Source organism: Bos indicus x Bos taurus, chromosome 19 (genome assembly GCF_003369695.1).
Source record: "Bos indicus x Bos taurus breed Angus x Brahman F1 hybrid chromosome 19, Bos_hybrid_MaternalHap_v2.0, whole genome shotgun sequence".
Classification (NCBI taxonomy): domain Eukaryota; kingdom Metazoa; phylum Chordata; class Mammalia; order Artiodactyla; family Bovidae; genus Bos; species Bos indicus x Bos taurus.
In genome coordinates this window covers 41695179-41700330 of record NC_040094.1, presented here as the reverse complement: position 1 = coordinate 41700330, position 5152 = coordinate 41695179, and the positions used below count along the sequence as shown (strand labels likewise).

The following is a 5152-nucleotide window of genomic DNA, read 5'->3' as shown; positions in this document are numbered from 1 at the left end:
CTAGGTCAGAAAGATACCTGGGAAATTTCATGGACAGAGGAGCCTGGCAGGTACAGTCCATGGGGTCGGCTGCGACTGAGTGACTGAGCACGCATGTACAAGTAATGTATGGGTTCTGGTTCTAATATGATGCTGAACTGTTAGCGCTCCAGGAATTGCCCTCAGGGCTTTTTCTCTTTCACTCAGGGGCTGCACCCTTGCAAATCTCAGCAGGATGTCTGCAGGGTGTATTGAAAACTGTGATGGTTAACTGTGTGTGTCAACTTGACTGGGTTAAGGCATGCCCAGATAGCTAGTAAAATAGAACTTCTGAATGTGTTCTGTGAGGGTGTCTCTGGAAAAGATCAGCATCTGAATCAGTAGGCTGAGTTAAGATGATTCCCACCAATGCAGGTGGGATCAACCACTCCACTGAAAAGAACAAAAATGTCGGGGGGGTGTGAATTTGCTCTCTCTGAGCTGAGGTGTCTGTTTTCTGCCCTCGGACCTCCATACTCCTGGTTCTCCACCCATGGGACTCAAACTGAATTACACCCCAGCTTTCCCAATTCCCCAGGTTGCAAGTGGCAGATTGTGGGACTTAGCCTCCATAATTATGTGAGCCAGTTCCTATAATAAATCTCTTAAATAAATATATATACATCCTATTGGTTCTGTTTTTCTGGAGAATCCTGCCTATACAAGCTCCAAAGTCCATTTAGTACCGAAAGAACTGAAAATAACCTAGGATAGTGGATGTGGCAGCCTTGGTTCTGAATGCTGCAGAGAAGATCACATGGACATGAAAAGAAATGCAAATAAAAACTACATCGAGGGGTGACTGCTTAATCCCAGGCCTTGCAGGTTAGTTTTTTCTAGGTTTGGACCCAAGGCTTCTGTTGAAACCATGCTCCACCAGATCATTGGTCAGGCCAAGAAGTATTCTAGCTTGATCCCCCTCTTCATATTTATTGGGCCAGGATGTACTAGAACAGCATCATATGTCACGTGCCTGGCATTGTTTAATCCCGTTGTCAGCTGGGACAGAAAGAATAACCCAGACCTCTGGAACCAGCTGGGACCTAATCAGTACAAGTTCAACTCTGTGAGTGTAGATTACAGCAGACTGAAGAAAGAAGGTCCAGACTTCTAAATGAAGCATTTCACTATAAAGTTGCTTAGAAGGAAGGTCTTCCAGAAGCCATTCACACAATTCCATCTAACCAGGAAATACTTGCCCTCTAAATGCACAAAACCATGTTAGTGTATTGTGTTGGAGTTTACACTGATTAATAAGTAGTCTGAAACTTAAAAAAAAAAAAATACAATGAGGGGCTTCCCTGGTGGCTCAGCAGTGAAGAGTACATCTGCTAATGCAGAAGACACAGTTTCCACCCCTGATCTAGGAAGATACCGCGTGCCGAGGAGCAACTCAGCCCATGTGCTACAACCACTGAGCCTGTGCTCCAGAGCCCGGGAGCCATGACTACTGAACCCAAGTGCCACAACTACTGAAGTCCGAGTGCTCTGGAGCACATGCTCTGCAACAAGAGAAGCCACCTCAATGAGGAGCCCACACACCATACCTAGAGAGTAGCCCCCACACCTAGAGAGTAGCCCCCACTCTCCACAACTACAGAAAATCTGATCACAGCAACCAAGACCCAGCACAGCCAAAAATAATTTAAAAAAATTTTTAAGGCAATTTTCTTTTTTAAATCTACAATGCAGGGGACTTCCCTTATGATCCAGTGGTTAAAACTCCATGCTCCCAATGCAAGGGACCTGATATCCATCCTTGGTCAGGGAATTAGAGTCTGCATGCCCTAAGAGCCCATTATGCCAAGACTAAAGATCCTGCATGCCACAGTGAAGACCGGGCACAGCCAAATTAAAACAAAAGCTACAATGAGGTATCACACTGGTCAGAATCAGATCAGATCAGTCACTCAGTCATGTCCGACTCTTTGCGACCCCATGAATCGCAGCACGCCAGGCCTCCCTGTCCATTACCAACTCCCGGAGTTCACTCAGACTCACGTCCATTGAGTCAGTGATGCCATCCAGCCATCTCATCCTCTGTCATCCCCTTCTCCTCCTGCCCCCAATCCCTCCCAGCATCTGAGTCTTTTCCAATGAGTCAACTCTTCGCATGAGGTGGCCAAAGTACTGGAGTTTCAGCTTTAGCATCATTCCTTCCAAAGAAATCCCAGGGCTGATCTCCTTCAGAATGGACTGGTTTGATCTCCTTACAGTCCAAGGGACTCTCAAGAGTCTTCTCCAACACCACAGTTCAAAAGCATCAATTCTTTGGCGCTCAGCCTTCTTCACAGTCCAACTCTCACATCCATACATGACAACAGGAAAAACCATAGCCTTGACTAGACGAAACTTTGTTGGCAAAGTAATGTCTCTGCTTTTGAAAATGCTATCTAGGTTGGTCATAACTTTCCTTCCAAGGAGTAAGCGTCTTTTAATTTCATGGCTGCAGTCACCATCTGTAGTGATTTTGGAGCCCAGAAAAATAAAGTCTGACACTGTTTCCACTGTTTCCCCATCTATTTCCCATGAAGTGGTGGGACCGGATGCCATGATCTTCATTTTCTGAATGTTGAGCTTTAAGCCAACTTTTTCACTCTCCACTTTCACTTTCATCAAGAGGCTTTTGAGTTCCTCTTCACTTTCTGCCATAAGGGTGGTGTCATCTGCATATCTGAGGTTATTGAGATTTCTCCCGGCAATCTTGATTCCAGTTTGTGTTTCTTCCAGTCCAGCGTTTCTCATGATGTACTCTGCATAGAAGTTAAATAAACAGGGTGACAATATACAGCCTTGACGAACTCCTTTTCCTATTTGGAACCAGTCTGTTGTTCCATGTCCAGTTCTAACTGTTGCTTCCTGACCTGCATACAAATTTCTCAAGAGGCAGATCAGGTGTTCTGGTATTCCCATCTCTTTCAGAATTTTCCACAGTTTATTGTGATCCACACAGTCAAAGGCTTTGGCATAGTCAATAAAGCAGAAATAGATGTTTTTCTGGAACTCTCTTGCTTTTTCCATGATCCAGCGGATGTTGGCAATTTGATCTCTATATAGAAGCTCTATACAGTCAGCAAAAACAAGACCAGGAGCTGACTGTGGCTCAGACCATGAACTCCTTATTGCCAAATTGAGACTTAAATTGAAGAAAGTAGGGAAAACCACTAGACCATTCAGGTATGACCTAAATCAAATCCCTTATGATTATACAGTGGAAGTGAGAAATAGATTTAAGGGCCTAGATCTGATTGATAGAGTGCCTGATGAGCTGTGGAATGAGGTTCGTGACATTGTACAGGAGACAGGGATCAAGACCATCCCCATGGAAAAGAAATGCAAAAAAGCAAAATGGCTGTCTGGGGAGGCCTTACAAATAGCTGTGAAAAGAAGAGAAGCGAAAAGCAAAGGAGAAAAGGAAAGATATAAACATCTGAATGCAGAGTTCCAAAGAATAGCACGAAGAGATAAGAAAGCCTTCTTCAGCGATCAATGCAAAGAAATAGAGGAAAACGACAGAATGGGAAAGACTAGGGATCTCTTCAAGAAAATCAGAGATACCAAAGGAACATTTCATGCAAAGATGAGCTCAATAAAGGACAGAAATGGTATGGACCTAACAGAAGCAGAAGATATTAAGAAGAGATGGCAAGAATACTCAGAAGAACTGTACAAAAAAGTTCTTCACGACCCAGATAATCACGATGGTGTGATCACTGACCTAGAGCCGGACATCCTGGAATGTGAAGTCAAGTGGGCCTTGGAAAGCATCACTACGAACAAAGTTAGTGGAGGTGATGGAATTCCAGTTGAGCTATTCCAAATCCTGAAAGATGATGCTGTGAAAGTGCTGCACTCAATATGCCAGCAAATTTGGAAAACTCAGCAGTGGCCACAGGACTGGAAAAGGTCAGTTTTCATTCCAATCCCAAAGAAAGGCAATGCCAAAGAATGCTCAAACTACCACACAATTGCACTCCTCTCACAAGCTAGTAAAGTAATGCTCAAAATTCTCCAAGCCAGGCTTCAGCAATATGTGAACCGTGAACTTCCTGATGTTCAAGCTGGTTTTAGAAAAGGCAGAGGAACCAAAGTTCAAATTGCCAACATCCGCTGGTCAGAACAGTCATCATCAAAAAATCTACAGCCAGGACTTCCCTGGTGGGCCAGTGGCTAAGACTCGGCAGGCATACTCCCATTGCAGGGGGCCCAAGTTTGATCCCTGGTTGGGGATCTAGATCCCACATGCCACAGCTAAGACCAAGTACAGCCGAATAAATAAAATTTTTAAAAATCTACAGCCATCAGACTAAGGAAGGCCTGGAAACGTAGGGGCCACATGAGCTACAGCCTCAGCTGCATCAGCAAACACCGGGAGCACCCGGGAGGCTGGGACAATGCTGATGGCATTCATCACCACAGGCTCAACTTCAACAAATATCACCCAGGATACTTTGGGCAAGCTGGTATGAGGCATTACCGATTAAAGAGGAACTAGAGCAGAACTTCCCTGGAGTTGAGGGTGATCCAGTGGTTGGGACTCTGAGCATCCAGTGCAGGGAGTATGGGTTGGATCCCTGGTTGGGGAACTGAGACCCCACATACTGTGCAGCCAAAAAAAAAAAAGAAGAAACAGAGCTTCTGCCCAGATGTCAACCTTGATAAATTGTCAACTTTAGTCAGTGAACAGACATGGGTATAAACGCTGCCAAGAACAAGAGGAGGTGCTCCTATCGTCAATGCAGTGCATTCAGGCTACTAAATACAAACTTCTGAGCAAGGAAAAGATCCCAAAGCAGCCTGTCATGGTGAAGGTCAAATTCTTCAGCAGCAGAGCTGGGAAGGTTAAGGATGTGAGTAGGGCATGTGCCCTAGTAGCTTGAAGCCACGTGGTAGGAGATGCATTAAATGTTAACAACTGCTTTAAAAAAAAAAGAAGAAGGTCTACAAATAATAAACTCTGGAGAGAGTATGGAGAAAAGGGAAACCCTCCTACACTGTCATTGAAAATGTAAATTGGTGCAGCCACTAAAGAGAACAGAATAAAAGTTTCTTAAAAAATTAAAAATAGAGCTGCCATATGACCCAGCTATCCCACTCCTGGGCATGTATCTGGAGAAAATCATAATTCAGAAAG

General features: G+C 44.4%; 2 pseudogenes; both read left to right on the top strand.

Moving 5' to 3' along the window:
* The first annotated feature begins 886 nt into the window (after positions 1–886).
* Positions 887–1132, top strand: LOC113877235 (annotated as a pseudogene).
* Positions 1133–1515: 383 nt separating this feature from the next.
* LOC113878323 lies at positions 1516–4898 on the top strand (annotated as a pseudogene).
* The last annotated feature ends 254 nt before the right edge of the window (positions 4899–5152 follow it).